The sequence below is a fragment of the Rhipicephalus microplus genome, chromosome 9, assembly GCF_043290135.1.
Source record: "Rhipicephalus microplus isolate Deutch F79 chromosome 9, USDA_Rmic, whole genome shotgun sequence".
NCBI classification, from domain to species: Eukaryota; Metazoa; Arthropoda; class Arachnida; order Ixodida; family Ixodidae; genus Rhipicephalus; species Rhipicephalus microplus.
The window spans coordinates 98483235-98496968 of NC_134708.1; the positions used below are offsets into that span (position 1 = coordinate 98483235).

At 49.4% G+C, this 13734-nt stretch overlaps 1 long non-coding RNA gene across 1 annotated transcript; it reads right to left on the reverse strand.

Annotated features, from left to right (window-relative positions):
* Window positions 1-3916: 3916 nt before the first annotated feature.
* On the reverse strand, window positions 3917-13523 carry LOC142772048 (uncharacterized). Its single transcript, XR_012886265.1, has 2 exons — window positions 11214-13523; window positions 3917-5498 (listed from the first exon to the last, which is right to left on the reverse strand). It is a non-coding gene; the product is annotated as an uncharacterized LOC142772048 (long non-coding RNA).
* Window positions 13524-13734: the final 211 nt, after the last annotated feature.

Sequence of the window (13734 nt, forward strand, 5' to 3'; positions counted from 1 at the left end):
AGGAAGTTCTTTTTTAAAAGTGTCGAATGACAATTATTTAGTGCATAGTGGTATTGCATTCGAAAAATGTATGGCAGCAAGTATGGTAGTGTGTTTGCTGTAGTTAGTGCATGTATGTGATAGTAAAAAATTCTTGTTAAGCCTGGTGGGATTAGCATTTACCAATTGAAATTTCTGCAAGACATTGGCTGTTAGAGAACCGTTAAGCCACTTGAATACAATAATTACCAGTTTATATTTAAATAAATTACACAGTGTTAGTACACTATGTTGCTGAAAAAGTGGGGACTTGCTGGTGTTTGGAGTACTGAATGTTAGAATGCGAATGGCTTGCTTTTGGAAACGTTGAAGTGGGAGGATATGAGATAGATAGGTGCTTGCCCATGATGTGATGCAGTACATAATATGACTGTGAATAAAGGTGTAGTATAGTTTAAGCAAAGTTCAAGAATGGTCATGCTTCAATTAATGTTCTGATACCATTATAAGTGATGCCATTATACCATTATTAGTGAAATGTGATGGTACTTTACATGAGCATCTAGGACTACTACCAAGAATGTGAACATAGTGGTACAAATATATCTGTGGCCGTTGTTAGTGTTAGCTGGGGTAGGTGAAAAAGGATTATGACTAGAATGGAAGACAATAAACTGTGTTTTACTTGAGTTAATTTTTAAACCATTAGCTGTGCTCTAGCACTTTAACAGTAATGGTGTCCAAGAACTTCTGTCGTGCAATTATAAGAGCTCTTTACATCACATTGTTAATCGGAGAATATGGGGGGCCACAAGTAGGCTATTGCGAGCAGCACGTCATTGCTTCATTTTGGCATTTGTTTCGAAACCTTCACTTTTACACCATGCTAGACAGCTAGGAATGCAAGCTGCTTTAAGGATCAATGAGCTTTGTCACATAGTCTCCATACAGTGGCACTTGTATACTGCTCTGCTTCACCTAATGGATTCACATTAAAACAAAAAAAAAGATAGCTGTTAGTATTACATTTCACAATTTTGCAGTTGTACATCTGCACATTTCTAATAGAAGGAATTTCTACTTGCTGGATTTATAGATGTAAACATCTCATCGGGAGACATAAAAACTAATATTGTCATGATGTTGAAGACTGCAGTAGTCAGGGGGATTGCTATCAAAGTTTATATTTCTGCGAACCTTTGCCTGAAGAACGGAAAGTCAACTTACAAGCAATACATAGTCTGCCCTGATAGCGGTAAACATTGCGTCGGCCATCAATATTCTGACAAGCAGTACAGCGCATCTGCTTTTATACATGTGCTATTGAAAAATTGGCAGATCTCACGTAAAGTGGGAATCGATGATATGCGAAGCACCAATTAGAAATGTTGATATGTCACTTTAAAATCAGCACAACATTTCTAGACGGAGGTAAATGATGCCGTACATGACTTCCGTGTCACAATTATCATGATTGGATGTGTCGTTTACCTTCGTCATCTATTCACGTCGCATGATATCAAATTTAGTATATGTGGAGCTAACGAAATGGCTGCAAGCACGCTATGAGCTTGGTATGTTGTCATGATCCTACGTGACACGCGTGTCAGGATTATCATGTTTGTACCAGTAAAATATTTTATCATCCATTGATGTCGCATAACACCAAATTTAGTATATGCGGAGCTAGCAAAACGACCGCGAGCACATCATGAAGAGCCCAATATACTCCAATGTAGCATTGCCGCACCTGCACGCTGGGCACAGTGACGCTACGTTAGCAAAACGCGAGCACTCTATAGTCTGACACCAGGCGCGACCAGCGTCCGTCGGCACGGCCCGACGGCAACCGGTGCGCAATGCTGCATTTCGCGCTGATGTTTTACCCAGATAACACTGCGTCTCCCTCTTTTCGCGACGGATGGTCGCCGGACGCGCTAAAACACGCATGCGTCAAAGCAACGCAGCGCGCGCCTGCGAGTATATGGTAGGACTGGCGCCTGGCGTGGCAACGCCAGAGTGACACGACGAAATGAATGCCGGCGAGCACGTGCACCGCGACACGTCGAAACGTATGTAGTCACATTCACACGCATCTCATGATTATCATGTTTGCAACAGTCACATACCTTCGTCATTCATTGGCGTCGCGTAATACCGAGTCTGGTACATGTAAAGCTAGCGAAACCGCCGCGAGCGCATCATGAGCGTGGCATGTAGTCATGCTGTTACATGACACGCATCTCATGTTTCTCATTTTTGCACCAGTATCATACCTTCGTAATCCATTCATGTCCCGTAATACCAAATTCGGTATAAGTGAAGCTAGTGAAACGGCCGCAAGCTCATCATGAGCGTGGCATGTAGTCATGTTCTTACATGACACGCATCTGATGTTTATCATGTTTGCACCAGTATCATACCTTCGTCGTTCATTGACGTACTGTAATACCAAATTTGGTATATGCCACGCTAGCGAAATGGCCGCGAGCACATCATGAGCGTGACATGTAGTCATGTTGTTACATGACAGGAATGTCATTATTTTCATGTTTGGGGTCTGTCGCTTGCGTTTGCCATGCAATCATGCCATACCATACCAATTTTTCAACATGCCATGTGAACGAAACCACCGCAAGAGCTAAAGGATCATGAAATGTAAATCATGACATAAATGTCATGATTTTCATGTTATGACTAGTCAAATATGTTTTTCATACAGTCATGTTAGGCCATACCAAGTTTGGTATTGATACCATTATCGAAACGGCCAGGAGAGCTAAAGTTCGTTGGCGGCGCGATAGATAGACAGACAGGCGGGCGGGCAGGCAGAGGCAGGCAGGCTCAATGTCGCCGAAGTTCGCTAAGAAATGCTTCGCATTTAAAATTCCAGGGTTATTGCCGGTGGCTGCGTAAGCACTAGACTATTCACGTCCTGTCCACAAACTTAGCAGTGTGATCTCCAAGTTATCGCGGAGCTTCTCAAACACTGCTGCACCATCTGTACCGAGTTTTGCTTAAAGTCTTTGTGAGCGAAACCAGGCTTCATCTAACTAAAACACACGTGGTAATATGCATGTATTTAGTTGTCAGGCTTGTCATTTATATGCTAAATTTATCCCAAGTAATAAGATATCTTTATCGCCAAAAGACGTTTGAACATGGTGTGTTGTGCTGCATGTATTATTGCCTGGATAAATATATATAGCAATTCACATAACTGTAGTAGCGATAATGTGGACTTCACATTCAAGCATATTGCCATGGCAAGTAATTTTTTTCATTTTTAATACATCTTGTGACAGCCTTATTTATCCATCTCATACCCGGAATTCTCTGGCAAAAACAATTAATATATTGAATTTTCTTCTTTGTTTGTTTCAGCACAACATTTAAATATTAACATGAGGTTTTGCATTTCTTTTTTGTTTTGACAAAGCACCCAGGTTATGTTAGCATTTGACTCACCTTGAGTCGGAAAATGGATGCTTCCAAAGCATCTCAGAAAATACATTTTATTGATATTAACAGTTATAATTTAGCCAAGTTGCCACTCGTGATTTAGGCAAGAAACGCCCCAATGTATTGGCATTCACTGCTGTTTTTGTCTGGCATGTGCTGATTATTAAAAGGTACTTTTTTGTAATTTTGCTGTGCTAATTTCATTCCTATCTCAGCAGTACTACAGCGATTGAACTGTCTGACCTGGTGTTTTATAATTATTGCACCAATAATGCAATAATATACAAGTAAGTGCTTATGAACAGGCTTATGTTTAGTTTACTGATGTAAGCTAATAGTACAAAATATGTGCTATAAACTAATCCTTCTTGCTAATGTACGACAAGATTCAGAGCAATTTTCACCAAGTACACTTGTGTTTTTACTCCCTGTGGGCAACTGCGGGCGCAGGTTAGCCAGATGAGGACAGAGGACGTTCGAGGACAACGAGAGACTTTTATACACACGAAGACGGACAAATGGATACACACAACATAAACTCACACAGATATACACGCGCTAACGGTCCTACGCGAAGAGAGTTATTGTTCTTGTTCGTTCACTCACATTCTACTTTTGGGGCGTGAACGTTGCTCTTCACCTTGAGCTCTCTGGTAGTCAGGAGGCGCGATGCCTGGTGCTTGCGGAGTTCCTACCGAGGCGGGGCTCGGTCTAGAAGATAACCGCCAGGGCCATCCCAGTACGGTGGTCAACGCCTGGGCTTGCCACTGAGAACAGCGTACCGCCGACTGCCGCGAACAGAGCTGGGACAGCGTCTCGCTCCGAGACCAGAACAGCAGCTGGCCGTGACGAACGCCGCTTCAGACCAATGTGAGGGCGAGGTGGGGCGATGCCCAGTCCAGGACGCAGCCGAGGACTTCAACGCCGGGACGAGGCCCGGACACGGAGGGTCGGAACGAGCAGCCGGGGCGTGGCCCGAACCTGCCCTTGCTCTCTGCTCTCTGGCGAGGTGGGGCGATGCCCAGTCCAGGACGCACCTGAGGACTTCAACGCCGGGACGAGGCCCGGACACGGAGGGTCAGAACGAGCAGCCGGGACGTGGCCCGAACCTTTCCTTGCGTTCTGCTCTCTGGGGTCAGCCGAGCTGTCCCCGTGGCTCCGGAGCTTTTTCACGTGGAACGCGCACGAGCACGCGCATAGGCGCGCTCATAGTTTTGCCGCTATCACCATCATAATGATTCCCGCGCACTTTGAAATACTAAATCGGCCCCGCACACCGATTTTTCTACGTCAAAGCATGACGCACACTCTCCAGGGCAGCGTTTTATACCACATCTTCCCCCCAGTTCAAGAACAGCGAAACGCTGGGCAATGGGGAATGCTTCTTAATGCAAACAAATGTGTGTATCTCCCCATAACGCGCAAAAAAGTCCCATTAAACTACACATACAATTTAGCTGAAGCACCTTTACTTAAAGTAGCCTCCTATAAATACTTAGGCTTAACGTTAACAAGTACCTTATCCTGGAATTTGCACATAAATAACATCTGCTCTGCCGCTTTCCGTAAATTATGCCTTCTCCGCCACAAGCTCAAGACTGCTCCGCCTAGTGTTAAACTCCTCTCCTACTTTTCCCTAATTAGGCCTATACTTGAGTACGCCTCCATAGTTTGGGATCCCCACACAAAAATTAACGTCCAAAACCTAGAAAGAATTCAAAGAAAAGCAGTACGATTCATATATAGTAAATTTATGTCAACCGACTCCCCCACTGCATTACTAACAGCAAATGGTATAGAACTATTACAAATTCGAAGAACAAAAAGTCGGCTACAATTTCTTTCAGACATAGTGAACCACAGGCTACCCTTAGACACCGCAGTATACGTATCCCCCTTGTTAAGCAGACCCACTCGACACCACTATCCTCATTCCCTAACGCCAATCTTCGCAAGGACTAATACTTTCCGGTACTCCTTCTTCCCACAAACAATAGATGATTGGAATAAACTAACCGAAGCATTTCCTCAACGCGCTTGACCATTTTGTATATACTCTTCTTCCATGAGGGGGGCGCTGCAAGCGCGCGAAGTGATCGGACGTGCAGCGCATCGGCTCCGTCGTTTTTCGGCTGGAACCGTCGGTTTCTAAGCTGAACCTCAACGAAACTGATGCCATTGGACGCCTAACACCACAAGGAGTCTGTGGACACCGATTCTCCACAGGTGGGCCAATTTTCGAGACTTTCACGCCGACCGCGTCCTGCAACGCCGCGGTTGAGCTGGCCCTTTCAAGGGCTAGGCTCGACGCAGCTGGCGTCTCGGATTCCCGGGTATGGCGGCAACTAAGATCACCGGGTATGACCCGGTAACCATGCAATGGACTGAAATCGACGCCACAAAACGAGATGAAGATGAAGATGTTCCACCCACCGAAGATGAGTGTTTGCAAGCCCTGATGCGTCTACGGCAACGCAGGACACAGGCAAATCCGACAACCAAGGGAGACGCCAGCACAGCGTCGCTGACCCAGGCGGGGATTCCCCGCTCAGTGACTCCCGGCGGTGCTCGCGCTGCTTCGCCAAAAGGAAGTAAGAAGACAGCACAGCAGTGGCGCCCGAAACAGACGCCACGCTTACGCTCGGAAGACCTCATCGTGGTCCTGAAACCTCGAGGAACCCTCGATTTGAAGATGGTTTTCAAGCACGGAGAAGTGGGTTCTGCAGTAGCTCGCTACGTTGGTGACCTGGCAGCCGACGACCTCAGCGTCTGGCCCGTCTGGGAACAGAACGTCATTGTCTGTGGCACTCAGACCCCATCCGTGGTGGACAAGCTTATCAAGGAATTCGACCTCAAGGTTGGGGAACAGACATATCCCTTCCGTGGCCATCTCAAACTCAATGGCGACTGTTGCAAAGGGGTCATCCGTGTCCGCGAGGACGAAACCTCTGCTTCACTCAAGCCGAAACTTCGCTGGAGGGAGGGCGACATCGCTTTCATCCGAAAACTTGGCTCCTCAAATATAGCGGTGGTGACTTTCGTGGGCCGAAGACTTCCCCGTTACATTCAGTACAACTATGAATGTGTCCCAGTACACACCTATAAGAAAACAATCCCGGCGTGCTACAGATGTGGTACGGTTGGCCACCGGGTGGACAACTGCCCTCACCCCGAAGACGGGCGCTGCGGATACTGCGGCAAACAAGTTGGGGCCACTACAGACGGCCTAAGAGAACACGAGTGTCAGCCTTCCTGCATAATCTGCGATGGGGCCCACCTCACAGGGTCCGCGGACTGCACTGGAAAGTTCCGTAAGCTGCAACGTCCGGAGGCAACGAACAAGGCAGGACCCGCCACAACACGGCACAAGCGGTCGCCCCGACCTTCGAAGAAGGGGAAGCAAGGCCAGCAACAGCGGCAACCACCGCAACAGAAAGCCGGAAACAAGCACGTGTCTCAAGAAGTCAAGCCAGGAATAGGGAAACAGGCCCCGACACTCCCGGCCGGGGTTTTCCCTCCACTCAGCAGTGCTCCAAACCAACAGGTGAGTGGCTGGGCAGTGGCCGCCTCACAGTCATCTCCTTCCTCAAACCCTCTCACGCTCGAGATGAGTAATCAGTTGGAGTCCTTAAAGAAGCAAAATGCGCAGCTTGCATCCAAAATTCAGGCACTTGAAAAAGCTAGGGCGGAGAAACCTCTACCGCACATGGATGACGAGTGTGACTCGGCCTCTGTGTGCTCGGGCAATACAGTAACGTCTCACTCGGCCTTGATTGAAAATCTGGAGTCCCGGGTCTCTAATATCGAAGAACAGCTAGTACATTTCCCTGAACAGATGGCCCAGCTCCCGAATATGATTAGTCAAGCTGTGCAGACGGCTATCCAGATGCAGACGCAGCTCATTATAGCCACCGTAACGCAGCAAGTAACGCAATCCATTCAGACATGGCTCAGCAGTAACCCGAGATCTGCACGGCGTGCAGGGCCTATCCGTGAGGTAGGGCGCCCCAGTAAAATCCTCCGTGCAGCGGAGGGCGAAAAACAGCAGGAATCTACCGACTCCATAGAGAATGCGCAAAGTGGCGGTGCAGCTCTCGTCGCTGAACCGCTCACTAGCCCACCTCAACAAATACAATAAATATGGCAGGTACTCCTTCCAGAGCACGGATAAAAGGAGAATCGCTCTCGATAATACAGTGGAATTGCAGAGGTTTCCGAGACCGGCGCAAAAGGTCTCATTTACACCTCTATATTCAAAATTTGGACGTGATGCCCGCAGTGCTGGCCCTTCAAGAGCCAGGTTTGCAGGCTAAACTTTCAGGCTATAACACGTTTCAAAGGGACCCATCCACCTGTGTTCTGGTGCATAAATCTTACACTGCGCAGGAGATTGATCTCGAGCTTAAATCGGAGCATTCCTACACAATGGTGCAGATACTGCCTCTCCGTAGGATAAATCACGCGGTTTATATACTGAACATTTACACTCCGCCTAAAACACTCCACGTCACCTATGCAGAGATCTTCTGCCGTGCACTGAAATGTGCCGACAGAGCACCTCTGATAATTCTTGGGGACTTCAATGCCCCTTGCCGACTCTGGGGGTACACACGCGAGGAGGCCAGGGGAAGGCGGCTTGCGGAGCTTATCTCCACCTTAAGCCTCACCCTTCTCACCGACCCGGCCACCCCCACGCGCCTTGGCAACTCGGTGACCAGGGACACCTGTCCTGACCTCACTTTGGTTAAGAACACACGACACGTTACATGGACTAACCTAGAGGAGACCCTGGGCAGTGACCACTGCCTCCTAAACGTCACACTCTCCACACATCCTTTCAAACGGAAGGACACACAAGCGCGACTAGTTAACTGGGACAAAATGCGCACGGAAACTATACCGCCTATCCTCCGTTCCGGCAATTACGCAGACTGGGCTGCACACATCATGCTTACTCAGAAGAAATACGAAACCGTAGTGCGAACATCGGATGAACACCCAGCCGTTGACAACCACCTTCTGCACTTGTGGGAGGCCCGTCGGAGCCTCACGCGACGCTGGAAACGTCAGAAGCATAATAGACCCCTTCGAAAACGTATTCAGGAGCTAACTACACAGGCAGCTGAATACGCTACGCACTTAGCAGATGCAAACTGGACAGACAAATGTAATGATATCGCTCATCAGATGTCAAGCAAAAGCACATGGGGGCTGTTTCGCAGCCTCATTGACCCCACGCAAACGCGAGGAGAAACACAACGACACCTGCGAAGAGCCCTTCACGGATTTCAGGGTACTTCAACGCAACTCGCGGAAACTCTTCGCGACAGGTATCTCTGCCAGGTGCACGATCCGAGAGGTTCGGAGTATATATATTCGGGAAAAGAAAACGAGACCCTAGATGCCCCTTTTCTTCTACATGATATGAAGGCGGCAATGGCTAAAATGCGTAGAGGAACAGCCCCTGGTAAGGATAAAATCACGGTCAAGACGCTGGCAAATTTGGCCGATCCTGCGCTGGCACACCTCTTGGAATACATCAACGCCATCTGGAGTGGTCGGATATCGGTCCCTTCAGAGTGGAAGACATCACTGGTCACATTCATTCCCAAACCGGGGAAGCCAGTAAACATAGACAACCTTCGCCCCATCTCTCTAACGTCTTGCGTTGGCAAGTTGATGGAGACGATGGTGCGGGACAGACTTTCGGAATATCTTGAACAGAAAGGGGCTTTCGCCCCTACCATGTTCGGATTCCGTCCTCACAAATCGGCACAGGATGTACTCCTGCAACTACACCGAGAGGTCATCCAACCGGTGGCGATGAAACATAACGACAGGGTCATCCTCGCCTTAGATCTGAAGGGGGCCTTTGACAATGTTAAACACAGCGTCATACTCGAACACCTAAGCCTCACTAACTGTGGTCAGAACACATTTAATTACGTCAAGGACTTTTTATCGGACAGAGCCGCCCTGCTCCGCATTGAAGACTCCGAATTCGGGCCGTATCAAATGGGTACCAGAGGGACACCGCAAGGGGCTGTTCTCTCCCCCATTCTATTTAACGTCGCAATGATGCACCTGCCACGTCAGCTGGCGGCCATAGAGGGCATTCATCATGCCCTCTATGCCGATGACATTACGGTATGGGCAACTCAAGGGAACTTAGGTGCCATTGAGACCAGTCTGCAACAGGCTGCCGAAATTGTACACACCTACGCGGCGCGTTGCGGACTCGAATGCGCACCCAACAAATCCGAATTCCTTCACATTAGAGGCATGCCTAAAGACAACACAGATATCTCCATCACTCTTCCTGCGGGCCCAATCAGACGAGCGGAGGAGATCAGGGTCCTGGGCCTATACATTCACCAGCAGCTCCGGATTGACACAACATTGACGAAATTAAGGAAGATAGGAGACCAGGTGGGTCGCATGATCCGCAGGGTCTCCAACAAGAGGGGGGGACTTCGGTGCACAGATGCGTTGCGGCTAGCGCACGCTTTTGTCACCAGCAGGGTCATGTACTCCGTCCCTTACCTCTCCCTCCGCAAACATGAGGAAGAACGAATCGAGGCAATCATTAAAAAGACAATAAAGCGGGCTCTTGATCTTCCGATCTCTACATCCAACAGCCGTCTCAAGGCATTGGGTGTGATTAATTCATACCAAGAGCTGAAGGAAGCCCATCTTTTAAACCAGTACACACGGCTAGCCCAAACCAACTCTGGCCAACGCCTGCTTGCACGTCTGCACATAAGACATGATTTCGAACAACAGGAACGGGTCAAAGTGCCAGAACTGTGGCGCACAGCCCTTCTGGTCCGACCTCTACCCACTAAAATGGACAGAGATGAACACACAGCGCGACGTGACGCACGCGCTCGGGCGCTGGAACGACAATTTGGACAGAAGCCAGGTGTGTACTACGTGGACGTTGCTGGCCCCACCTCCAAGGGGTGGTACACGGCGGCTGCTATTCACGAGGGCACACAGGTGGATGGGCTAACCTTTAGGGCGTATTCTGTAACACAGGCTGAGGAGGTCGCCATTGCCCTTGCGGCCTCTCACAGTAATTCCCGGTATATTATCACGGATTCGCGCCGAGCGTGTCGTAATTATACAGCCGGGTACATATCACCGTTAGCCGAGACAATACTGCGCAACTGCATAAGAGACACGGACCCTCATCCGAAACGCATTATATGGACACCGGGCCATCAGGGATTGCGGGGAAATGAGGCTGCAGATGCGGCTGCCCGAGCGCTCATTTCCGGGCTACCTTCGTCAATGCCGATGGAGACCGATGAGGAGGGTTACCCTCTCCTCCGATATAAGGAAATTCTTTATTATTATCGGGAAAGTCATCGCCGCTACCCTCCCCCCGCACGGGGGTTGAAGAAAGCAGAGGAGCGCATTTTGCTTCGCCTCCAGACGAATACATTGCTATGTCCTGCCATAGTCAAACATTTCGACCCTACGGTCACAGGACAGTGCCAGCACTGTGGGGAGGTGGCAGACACCTACCACATGGTGTGGGCCTGCCAAGCTAACGCAGCCATTACTCCTAACCCAAACCCTAGGCGAGAGGACTGGGAGGCGGCCCTGCTCGGCTGCTCAGACCTTCAGGCCCAGCAGGCCTTGGTCCAGAGAGCCAAGACGGCGGCTTTAACCAATGGGGTCCCGGAATAGAGACTCCACCTAGTCTGTAGGGGCCTCTACAGAGGTCCTACACCTCTCTTTTGTAAATAAATGTTTTTCACCACCACCATCTTCCATGACTTTCTTGAATGGTATTAGCACCTTGTTGTTCAACTGTTACTTTTTTTTTTTAAACCATAACCCCTCTGTCTTATAGCAAAGGACTTGTGTAAGAACGCTTTGCAACATTGTTTCACTCTGTTATTTAGTGTGTTTCATGTATGCCCACCCTGCTTGGACTTTTTGTCTGCAGTATTCTATAAATAAATAAATAAATAAAATTAAGAAGGGTCGACATGTTCATAGAGTAGACAACTGTCACAATACGCATAAACTGAACACATTCAACGTTATAATGTTTTGTCTTTGACGATGTACCAAGGGCGTCCACACACGGAATGCACGGCACCGCACGCTCGTGACCCGATGCCTAGGCCAACGACCACTCACTCATGCCGTTGCGGCGAACACAGGCGCCGGGCAGCACGATGAATTCATCGAGTCAAGCTTGGAAGCATCGACGCCCAGTAAGTCGGGCAAACATTATGTCAGCGTGGGGAATTGGTTCCGCATGCAGTTCGAAGTCCATTGTCGTGTCGCAGTTCAGTTCAGAATCGGTCAACCAGGTTTGTACTCTTCCTCCTTTTCTTCCACGTACTAGCGCAGAACCAGAGTTCTTCCTTCCTATGTGCTTCTGTGTACCGCGGTGGCTTCTCGATGTTCATATAGATGGAGGAGTATTCAATCCAAACATCTGGGTCCGAGCGCCAAGGTACGCAGTCTAAAGCACGCCGTATCTTTCGGTTGTCTTGAAGTTGGTGTGCCTCCGCACGGTACAAAGTACCATGTTGTGGGCTCACAGCGTTCCTAGCTCTACTACTACTCTTGGAGTTCCGGCCCCTCTTGCTCGAATTATGGTCATCTTCTGGCTCTGTTTTAGGGTTTTTCAATGTCACTCGCTTTTCGTTGGGCTCCGAAGCAAGAGTCTCAGATGCGCATGACGTGCTCTTTGTATGGCCGAGAGGTTTCAGCTGACCACTGCAGAGGCCATGCTGCTCTATACTTCTGTCACCTTCAATGCGATCACGTATATGCTTAACACATTCACTTGCAGATCGTGTACACAGAGCTACATCATCATGTTCTCCGACATACACTTTTTCGAGTGTGTCTGACAGACTTGTGTCAACATTATGGATAACTATCTCATCCTTGAGATTATTGACTTGGTTCTCTTCATTAACCTCCTTAAGCGCTACCCTATTTGCAATCTCTCGGATTTCCAAAATAGCTGTGCTGATCTCAGACAACAGCTTCTCTCCTTCCTGTCGCAAACGCACACGCTCATTGTCATTTTTGCACATGTACCGTAGTTCGAAATCAATTCTCTTTTGTTCCTCATCAAAGTCTTCTTGCAACATTCGCTCTAAGTCGGCGCAAGACCACCCGACCTCCTCTCCAATACAAAGCAGTCTTTGCACGTTTACAGGCATCCTGTGTGCGACCAATTCTCGCCTGAAAGATGTTGAGTGCCGATCCTGGCAAGGCCCATGTCCGTTCCGATCGCGTGCAATTTCTCTAAATCCATCGGTTCGTCCCGCCCATCTGGCTCTCGGCAAGAAGGTAAGGCCGATATATCCTGGCAAGGCTCGCCAAAATTTGTGGGCAACTGCGGGCGCAGGTTAGCCAGATGAGGACAGAGGACGTTCGAGGACAACGAGAGACTTTTATACACACGAAGACGGACAAATGGATACACACAACATAAACTCACACAGATATACACGCGCTAACGGTCCTACGCGAAGAGAGTTATTGTTCTTGTTCGTTCACTCACATTCTACTTTTGGGGCGTGAACGTTGCTCTTCACCTTGAGCTCTCTGGTAGTCAGGAGGCGCGATGCCTGGTGCTTGCGGAGTTCCTACCGAGGCGGGGCTCGGTCTAGAAGATAACCGCCAGGGCCATCCCAGTACGGTGGTCAACGCCTGGGCTTGCCACCGAGAACAGCGTACCGCCGACTGCCGCGAACAGAGCTGGGACAGCGTCTCGCTCCGAGACCAGAACAGCAGCTGGCCGTGACGAACGCCGCTTCAGACCAATGTGAGGGCGAGGTGGGGCGATGCCCAGTCCAGGACGCAGCCGAGGACTTCAACGCCGGGACGAGGCCCGGATACGGAGGGTCGGAACGAGCAGCCGGGGCGTGGCCCGAACCTGCCCTTGCTCTCTGCTCTCTGGCGAGGTGGGGCGATGCCCAGTCCAGGACGCACCTGAGGACTTCAACGCCGGGACGAGGCCCGGACACGGAGGGTCAGAACGAGCAGCCGGGACGTGGCCCGAACCTTTCCTTGCGTTCTGCTCCCTGGGGTCAGCCGAGCTGTCCCCGTGGCTCCGGAGCTTTTTCACGTGGAACGCGCACGAGCACGCGCATAGGCGCGCTCATAGTTTTGCCGCTATCAACATCATAATGATTGCCGCGCACTTTGAAATACTAAATCGGCCCCGCACACCGATTTTTCTACGTCAAAGCATGACGCACACTCTCCAGGGCAGCGTTTTATACCACACTCCCATTTCATGTCACGAATTGG